Source organism: Ctenocephalides felis, unplaced genomic scaffold (assembly GCF_003426905.1).
Source record: "Ctenocephalides felis isolate EL2017-DRISC unplaced genomic scaffold, ASM342690v1 CF-g0.4_SCAFFOLD_02072, whole genome shotgun sequence".
Lineage (NCBI taxonomy): Eukaryota > Metazoa > Arthropoda > Insecta > Siphonaptera > Pulicidae > Ctenocephalides > Ctenocephalides felis.
Genome location: NW_020538226.1, coordinates 11,223 through 22,233, shown reverse-complemented (window position 1 = coordinate 22,233; position 11,011 = coordinate 11,223). Strand labels below are relative to the sequence as shown.

General features: G+C 28.8%; 1 non-coding gene across 1 annotated transcript; it reads right to left on the bottom strand.

The window, feature by feature from the left end:
- Positions 1-6,303: 6,303 nt before the first annotated feature.
- On the bottom strand, positions 6,304-6,395 carry Trnay-gua. The gene is given in 2 exon segments: positions 6,304-6,339; positions 6,359-6,395. It is a non-coding gene; the product is annotated as a tRNA-Tyr (tRNA).
- Between the last annotated feature and the right edge of the window lie 4,616 nt (positions 6,396-11,011).

The following is an 11,011-nucleotide window of genomic DNA, read 5'->3' as shown; positions in this document are numbered from 1 at the left end:
TTTTTATTTATTTATATATATATACATTATTTCATATCTCAGCAGACAGAGGTGCCTGGTATGAGAGATTCTGAAAACAGTTTTCATATATTATTTCATATTTTTGAATCCAAAATTCTCAAACACAATTTTTACTATCATACCTTGGAATCTCTTGAACATGTACATCGAATGTCACCGCTCGAGGTTTCTTCACAAGTGCCACCGTTTTGGCAAGGCTGGTTTAAACACGGTGGGCTTGGTCGACTTGGCAGTTTTTTCCAGTAAATCTGTCACTGCATTGCATTCATATCTGATAGAATAAAATAATAAATTAGGTTAGTCACGCGATTACTAGATTCAAAATGCAGACGAAGAAAATGTCTGGCTATAAATACAAGAATGCGACAGAGTTCACATAAGGTGATCTAAGGTCAGAAAAAAAATTGAATTTTGTAGTTACAACATAATTTACATTTTGAAATAATGCATTCCAGAAACTAGTAGTGCATGGCATCGTGCCTTGAGGCAAATTGCTTGAGCTTCCGTACAGTAACGAAATGTTCGAGGATATTAAATGTTTTCAAATATATTATTATAAGTACTGTAACTTCGTTCATTATTCGTATATTATAAATAAAATATAAGAGCTTATGAATTGAACGACAACGTTTATACATGTTTGTATGAAAAGTAAATAAAACCAAACTTAATCAATCGGATTTAAAATAAAGGACATTGTCTAATTTTCTTCTTCTCTCAAAAACTCGATTTCTACTTTCTGCGCTCTTTGCTCCGTATCTCCGTAACGGCTGCACCTGCCTTTGCCAAACACTAATCAGCACATCTCTCCTATCAATTGAATCAAATGTTTTTTTGAAACCATTTAAATCGGTTGATCCATATGCCGCCCGAAAACGTCGAACGAAAAATTGTATCCACACAATCACACACATGAATTGTTTCTGAGATATGCCAAAATGTTCAGAAACCTCTGAAACGTAAAGGTGTGAAAAATTGTCATTTTTGATTTTCGGCCCATTATTATAATAACTACCCTACCCTAAAACAATATTCAAAATTTATATAAAAGTATAAAGGGGTTCACAAATGTAGATCCAAGAACTAGTAAAATAAATACTGGAGAGTAATTTTAACTAAAGTTGATTCAGGGACCGAATACAAACAAATACATACTTATACATATTTAGGTCAATTGGTCAAATATTTATTTTTTTTATATTTACCCATTTGGCCTGGATAAGCATATTCCATGTCGCATGCACGGTTCATGCAGACAATGGTCTTCCTTGGAGTGGCTTGATGATTCGTGGATTCTCCACCTAATAAACCAAAAAAATTTTTTATGAATAAATTTTAGAAATATAGAAAAAATATTTCATTAATTTTTGTCTTTCTCTTACATTTCATATTCATTGGTATCGGGCAAGGTCCAAACATAACATCGTATACAGTTTGCAAATTTTCAGGAACAAAAAGAAAACCTGGACCGGATTGTATACAACCAGAAAAGTTTGGCCTAAAATTAATATAGCAGCTTCATTGTTGATGGTTTCAGCTGTCAGGAAGTCTGCATGTAAGTATAATTGCTAAAAACAAGAAAAACGTATTAGTTTACTAATATTTAATAACTAACTATCTTTTAATGTTCCAAGGCTACGCGTTCACAGTTATTTTTCATTGTTCTAATCCTAAATCTAATTCTCTCTTAAATTCGCCTATTCTACTTATTGTATTATGTCCTCTAACTTTAACTTAATTAATAATGAAATAGATATTCACAACACTTCATCTGATCAAATAATCTCCATCTGCACAAGTTAACATTTTATTTTCTTTTTCAAATATCTCATTATTTTATCTTATTCTGTATAAAATAATATTGTTACATTCTGCATTTTATGTTAATAATAACTATATATTGTAATTTTGTATATATTTTAATTGTTATTCATTATGTAAAATAATTGTATTTTAGAGTCCTCTTGGAAGAAATCTGTGGGCTATATAGTAAAAATAAAATAAATAAATAAATATTTAATCATATCTACATATATATAAAAATAAGTCGGGTTTTTCTTCCTGACGATATAACTCCAGAACGCACGAACCGATTTCGACAATTTTGCATTCGTTGGAAAGGTCTCGGGCTCCGCAAGGTTTATAGCTAAGAAAATTAGTGGTGCATGGCATCGTGCCCTAATGCAAATTGCTGGAACTTCACGCACCGTAATTAAAAATTCGAGTAATGACATTAGTGAGAATTATCAGAATTATGCTTGGTTAAGCCAACGAGCAATTCTGGCCGCAAAGAAAATGATGTACACGCACTGAATTTCACACCATTCAATCAAAAATTGCGGGCGATTTGGTGACATACCAATGATTCCGACTGGTCTTTCGTTTGACTTCAAAAATTGCAATTTCCAGTTCGCCTTGCGTTCGCAATAACAAGTCGCAAGGCCAATTGCTTAGTGTTTGCGGGATAAATTTCAAATAGATTATTTAGAAATCATTGTTTTTCACATGGGCTGTTACACGTTGCCTGCTCACGAGTTGAAAAACCATCCGCTTTGTTTGTTGTTAACGTCAGACCAAAAAACAAAAATGTGGTTTGCCAAAGAGCACTTCAATGAAACGGATAATTTGCGGATTCACTTTCATTTACTTAGAGAAGTTCAACTGAAAAACACTTTATTTTTGTAATCGAAATAAATTCATTACTGTTGTGTAATAAAATCAATTTTTCTGTTTCAAATAAAACAAACAAAAATTTCTTCATCTTTCTCACGAAACCATCTGGTAGCGAAACGGAGTTTGTCGGGTTTGCTAGTATATGTATAAAATAATGTATCCTTTATGATACCTATTATAATCATGTATATGTATAAATAATTTATCCTTTATCTATTACCTACCTATAATACTGTCCTTTCGTCGATATGCACGTGAGATTTCCCAACCGATACACCAGCTGAATGGTGTGCCATTGTTTGTCCAGGAGCCTCGCCGGAACTGTCACCTCTCTTCTGATGACACCGGGAGATGACAGCAGTGTTAAAGAGAGCATGTCACGGTTGACAGTGCAGTGCAGGGCTTCGCCTCGTGACGTTTGTTGGAACAATTCGCCACCTGGGAATAAATTGTAAAAAATTATTATAACTAATGGTGCATGGCATCGTGCCTTAAGGCAAATTGCTAGAACTTCCCGTACCAAATGAATATTCGAGAAATTTCAAATGTTTCCATCCTGAATGGAAAATTGAATCCGAATAATTTTAAGGATTTAAACAAAAAAAAATTGGAAAATAAAAACATTTTTTTGGAAATTAAAACAAAAATTATTTTGAAATTCTGAAAAAAAAAATGTCTTTCCCAAAAACTAATCATTTCTTTACAGTATCAATATAAGCAATAAGTTTTTGAATTAGATTATTCGTTCTCTTTATAAATGATCTTTCTTGCACTTTTTGCTTCGTATCTCCAAAGCGGCTAAAACTGCCTTTCCGAAAAACTAAACAGCATGTCTCCCTATCAATCGAAATCGAATCAACAGCATGTCTCCCTATCAATCGAAGAATCGAATTTGATTTTTGAATCATTCAAATCGGTTGATCCGTGCTCCCGAAAACGTGGAGGCAAAATTGGTATCTACACATACACACACATCCATTTTTTCTAAGGTATGCCAAAATGTTCAGAAGCACTGAAACGTACAGATAAACAAAAAAATTCATTTTAGATTTTTGGCCAATTGCTATAACGAAGGGAAGTTAAAAATAATGTACGCAAAAAATAAATATGATAAAATGATAATAAAAAATATTTTATAAATTAAAAAAATATAATGATAATAAAAGTGGCTAAATATTTTAGCGAGGTAAAAAATAATATATATATATATATATTTATATATATATATATATATATATTATATATATATATATATATATTCCAAGTGAAATGATGTCACTGCTACTTGACATCAGGCTGTCCGGGACAGGTAGCTGGCGTGGAGCTTTTTATTCAAATCTCGTAAATATTGTGAAGCCATTGAAATTAATAATAATGAAGAGAATACATTTTTCGGTAAATGTTAATAATTTTTCTTTTCATTATAATTCTTGTTAAAAAAAAAATTCACATGACAAATAATTGTAAATATTTAATAAATTTCATATTTTTTAACTAAAATATTCATGGTAATGTGAGAACAAAAAATCTCAACACAAATTTGCTTTGCTGTGATTTTTAAACATAAAATCCAAAGTGTGAAAACATATTTGTTATTCTTCTTTATTCGACACATGCAAAATAATTGTAGAATAAAATCATGTATTTTTGTAAAAAAAATATGACCAAAATTAATAAGAAATAAAAATTGCTCGTTAAGAGTTAATCGCTACTTTTTTCTACGAAAACCTAAGGTTTGAACATTAATCTATTATTTAAATTTATTTAAACAATTAGAGTGTCCCCTGGCTAATATTCTGTACTTTATTGTTGCTCGGTAGTAGTAGAATGTATTAAGTTCTAAACGACGATTTATTTTCATTATGAAAAATGTATTTAATAAATACATGAATACGTTATGTTAAAATGTAATTTCAAAAAAAAAATATTAATATCATTTCTATTCGCAAAATATGTACCTTGACATAACCTCCCAACTGTCTGTGGGATTATTTTCACTCATTTTTCACAATTCTTATACACTAAATTTGAAACTAAAATACTATCCTGCTATAATATTATATATTTCATTCATTTAATCAATTTAAACTAAAAAATTATTTAACTAAAATAAATAATGTGCAAATTAAAACAGACATAACCAAAACGTTTCCGAGCTAACTTCACGACGCTCACACATTTCACCGCGTCCATGACGCTTACTTCACAGTAGTATTATCATTTTAAAAGCCGCATTTTTTTAATTTTTTTAAATTTTTTGTATTTTAATAATTTTTACAACTGTCCTGAAACGGACAACAAGTAAAATATTTAACATGAAACTGAAGGCGTTGGGCCCTGATAGAGTTGTTCTGAAGGTTTCTGGCAAGCAAGTTCGGGTGATCAGCTAGGCGATTTCTATATTTGTGTGAGTAAGCGATTATTTCATCTTTAACTATGCTAGTGCGTGTGTCTTTGTGTATTAACCAATTTAGAACAAACTTTGGTGCTTTCAAAATTTCTTTTAATAACTTGTTTTGAAATATTCGAATTATTAAAGCGTTTGAGTGGGAAGTTGATCCACATAGCTGTATGCCGTATGTCCAAATTGGTTTAATGATGGAAAAGCCGCATTTGAAGTATAATTAGAAGTATAATTTCAAAAATTCAAATTTAACATATATCTACAAATTTATCTTTATTATTTATTATTTTATTACCTGTACAAGAACGGAAACTGAGGGCAGCATGACTCCAAAGTGGAAGCGGCGCGTTGTAACGGATGTAAGCGGATCCGTTTAAATAGGCTTCGCTAGGAGACGCCGTTTGGCACAGCGTTATTGAAGGGCAGGCGACTGAAAAAGGTAAAAAAGACATTAATAAATAAATACATATCAAGAGGTTACATGGGTTACCAAATGTTACATATTCCATAAACATTTTGTAAAATTTCCAAAAAAATTTATCAAAATGGCGGTCATTACGACGCCATTTTCGGCAGTCCCTGGGAAAAAGTGCCTCCGCGTTGTTAACAGAACTTCTTTCAGAATCATCCGAAAATAAAATAAAAAATACGTGTTTTAGTTAAGACAATTAACTAGGTATTGGACGAAGAAAAAGTAAAAAAAATAAAACTGGATTTTTGGCAAATATTTTTATAAAAAAATGCAAATTTCGATAAAAAAAATTCGTCATTTTTTTTAAATAGTTGTAACTAAAAAAAATCTTCATATAATAGTAAATGTTATAAATAAAATAAGTTGATGTAATAAATGACAATCTAAATATAAAGATGATTCAAAAATTTTACTATTTATTTTGTATTGGGTATATAAGACTGGATATCTTGATTTTAGTATATATACAATAGTTGTGTTTTGCTATAAACTTGCTAGTTTTTATAATTATGAATTTAAAAAAATGGTTTGCATAGGTTTAATCTATACACTGACTCTTATTATCAATTAGTCTAAAATTTACATCACACAACAAAATTTTGTTTTGTCTCCAATATCATTAATACAAGCAGATAAGCGTAATATACAATAAATAATGATTAATATATAAATAAACTATCTAATTATTAAATTTTAATTTAGTTTAGATAGTTTTTGGAAATAAAAAAAAGAATCCTTCGAGCCGGATTTGAACCAGCGACCTATGGATTTCGGCATTTGTTTACATTCTACAGTCCACCGCTCTACCAACTGAGCTATCGAAGGTTGATGATTCACGCCGTAAATTACGAACAAATACTACTAGATTTATAAAGCAATATAAAATTAGTAACAAATTAATTTTAAAGTATTAAATAAATTATATAATATATATATATATATATATATATATAATTTTATAATTTTCTTATGTAATTTGTTTTTTGCTGTAGTGTTTATATTCTCTAGTGTACATATATGAATTTCATATTTTTTTTTTCTATTTTATTGGCTTCGCTTACTTGAGCATTTAGCCACCTACATTATTCTATACAATCATATGTCCTATACAATCTTCATTTCATTTCAGACTATCTTTTTCATATAATCCTTTTTTCTATACTTCTTAACTCATCTTCATTCTTCTTTCTCATTCTTTTACTATCTTCTTATTTCATCTTCTAAACATTTCTTACTATTTTCTACTATAGTTCTTATTTGATCTTCTAAACTCTTCTTGCTTCAATTCATGACAAAATCACAAAATATCACGTGGAGAAGGAGAGGTATAGTAATATATCATGTGTATTTATTTTACCTGATTAAAAAAAAACAAAAATTTTACAATTTTTTCTCGTAACTAAAAGTACACGTAATGCTTGGAGAGGAAAGGGGAGTAATTTTGAATATCACCATTCATCACCAAGACGAAGGGGTCCGCAAATTCTTAAAAAATAATATAAAAATCGATCACGTGATTAATGGCTGCGCCCTAATGTTGCAAATATCCAAGAAACTATTTCTTAAATTTCTAGACTAAAATACATCCTTAAACTCTAGCTGTAAGTAACCATTAAGGCTCGATATGAGTGTCGCCTTAATCAATAAAGTAACAGATTTAAATTATTTTTTTTACTTATTACGAAATTTCTTTCACTTCATATCAATCTATTTTCATATTTCTGGTACTTGACTGTCAATTTCACATAGATTCTGCAGGAATGTCGAGAAACATTGAAATTAAATTGTTCTTTATTAAATATTCTAGTCGCATCTTCTTCAATGGCCTTCCGCCGGGACAAAAACACAAATGAAAATCACACACCGAAGGCCGAAAATGTACGACGATAAAATAAATGAGCGATGACGGAATTTATTTTAGATGATTATTTTAGAATCAAAAAACGATTTTGGTAAAATATACTTGTATAAATGATAAAGATTTAATACAATTTTAGTTGGGTATATATTTTTTGAAACATAAAGATTCAACAAAACTTTATATGGACTTTGTTTAATGCGTGACATAGAGATGGCAACCCAAAAGTGTTCTCCAAACTTAATGCAATGTATTTATTATTACAATTTCTGTAATATCGATGATTTTTTTATTGGTGCAATCATTCCGGGTAAAAACTGTTTTCCATTATTATTCTATCTTTACTTTATTATAACTTTAATTATTATCAGCAATAAACAATTTTCGATTCGTTCGAGTCAAATTAAACAATAATCTGAAAAACATCAAAGTCATGGCGTAATATTTTATTTATCTTTATCATAGAATATTATTTTAAATATTCTTACTCGAGTGAAATTCAGGTTATCCAGCGGAACCGTAAAGTTGAAATTTATCTAAAATTTCAACAAGTGTTGCAATTAAGTGATTATTTTAATTATCTACATAGGTTTATTGTTCTGAGTGGATTACAACATTAGATAGTTTAAATATTAAAATGAAAAGAGAAATCAAGGTATTTAGTGGCCTTTAGGCAAGTCGTAGAAATAGAAAAAATCACCGTAAAGATGTAATATGATGATTTTAAATGATACTTCTTAACTAATTTAAATTTGACTTCTTTTCCATTCACTGAATTATTATAAATAAATGAGTAATTATTATCTGATCTTTCCAAAAAACATTAATATTATTTTATGTAAACTAAGTAAGATATATCACTGGATTATCTTATATAATATCATACTTATTACTATAGTTTAGCTCATAGAAATTATTTTTGTATTTCTGATTGCTGAAATAAAGTGAAATAATAAAAAAAATATCAGAAAGTGAATAACACGAAAAATTGATTTTTTTTAAATAATTGTGGTACACCTAGTTATTAATTTTTCTTAACTTTTTTTATTCAATGTGCAAAATAAAATAATAAAATTTAATTTCAAAAAAATAATTCATTTATGTTTTTTAGAAGCGCGAGTTATTTCGAAATAACGTTGTTTTCAGACTCCCAGTTATTAAATAAATATTTAATTAAATTAAAATTTAAAAATATTTAGTTTAATTAAATTTAAACACTTCACTATTATTTTCCTATTTCCATTTGATATACAAAAAAATTGATTATCAATTTCAGAAAAATAATTCCAATAATGCTATTCGAAAGCGCAAGTTATTTTTTGTTTTCAGATTTCAAATTAAAAATATTTTCAAATCTGATATCGCCACATAATTCGAACGTCGCAAATTCTAATTCGATATCGATAATAAAAATTATTTATCGATGGCATTGGAAGTTTTTAGATTGAAATCGCGATTATAAATATTATTTATGGAAACTGACTTAATAATAAAAATCAGTAGTATATATAAACTGAAAGTATTAATAATAATTTAATTAAACCTAGTTTCGAAATAAGTAAACGCAGAAAGAACTTTGAAATGAGTAATTATTTTTAAAACTATAACAGTTATGTTATGCAGGGTGTCCCAGAACTCAACATCAAGCCGAAACTGGGTAACTATAGTGAAAAAAAGTAGAAAAAAATATCTCAGGGGGCATCCATTGATCACGTGAGGTTTTTAGGGGAAGGGGAGGTTTGTCAAAAAATCACAAAATATCACGTGGAGGACGAAGGGGTATGGTAAAATATCACGTGTATTTATTTTTTGCCTGACCTGCCTTTGCCTTTTATAAAAAAAATTCAAACATTTTCAAATAAAATTTCAAAAAAAAAAATTCATTTTTCTGGTATCTAAAAATGCATGTAACGTTTGTTGGGGGGAGATGGGTAATTTTGATTATCAGGAGGAGATAAGGTCCAAAAATCATTAAAAAAATCGATCACGTGATTCATGAGCGCTCCTCACATTGTTTGGAAATTATGAGCTTTTAAGTGCAATCTAGAACTTTGATATAATTGTAACCATTTTTCGTTTATTTGGTTAATTTATAAATTTTTATTTAAACATTAGAACATAACCGCGATAACATTTCCGGACAATAAAAAATAATGATGCAATTGCCTCAAATTTTCAAGAATCTATGACTTTTTGATGAACTATGAATCTAAAATTAAAAAATGAGTCGATTTGAGAGGCCTTCTTTTTAAAAAAAATGTACTGAAGTGTGCTAGCTAATTTCATCAAAAATTGGCGCATTTAATCAGGGTTGTGAAACAGTAAAATATTTGATAATTTTGAAAAAATCCTAGTAAAAATAAAAAACCCGAAAATAACACATAACGACTAACACATTGAATTGAATGTGACTAAAATGCACCATCAAAATCATGTCATTTTTAGCTTTATATTTTTTTTTACTCAAAATTTTGATTATTAAACAATGAAGTATTTTACGATTTTACAATTTTGATTAAATTGGCCAACTTTTATGAAACTTGCCAATACACTTTAGTACTTTTTTAAAGAAGAGCCTACCTCTCCAAAGTAGACCGATTTTGAAAATTTTAAAGTCATAGTTCAACAAAAAGTCTTGAAATTTTGGGGAATTGTGTTATTATTTTTGATTGTGATCCTAATAAAATGTTTGTGATAAAATATCCTAATTAAAATAAAAACCTGAAAATAACATGATTTTTGCTGGTGCCTATTACTTTTAAGAACGCATTAGAATTATTCTTATTATTAGATATTTGTCCTATAAATAATCATAGAAAGTTCATATGAATTTCTGACTGCCAAAGAGTTTAAAAAATAAAAATATTAAACATATTTGATTTAATTATTAAAATAGCAATAACTTTTCATATCATGAAAACATGAATGGCTAGTTTCAAAGAATTATACGCATGCACAGGCATTTATAAATATGTATATTATAATCATATGAATATATATAGTATAAGAATAAATAAGTATAAGAGTATTAAGACTATGTATTTGTATATTTCTATGAAGAGATCTAACTGTGCCTGTCGGTGTCGTCGATTTGCATGCATAAGATAACAGGTCGTGTGAGTCATTTCTTTCAAAACAAAAGAATCAAAAAGCATCTCTACTCAGGAGGAGAGAAATCAAAAAAAAAACATTAAATTAAACGATTTTCATAAACTAGCTAACTGGTTAGTAGAAATAAAACGATGAGCTGAAATGCGGATGCGAAAGTGGATGAATTTCACAAACCAGATCGCAAACACAGTTGTTTTGTCATTACTTCAATTTTAATTGTTTTCCCACTCCATAGAGGCGCCACTAACTGTAGTATGTAAATACACCACTGGGTTTAATTCTAGATAAAATTTATATAAATATATGATATAAGAGAAGATAAACTAGATTAATTTGAATAAATGGAGTTAGTACTAAATATACGCATATAAAATATATTTTCAACTAAATCACAAATATGTTTTCACTAAACTATGAATAACGGGAGGTCCATCTAGTGATCCTAGTGATCTTCTAGTGATCTTACGGTTTA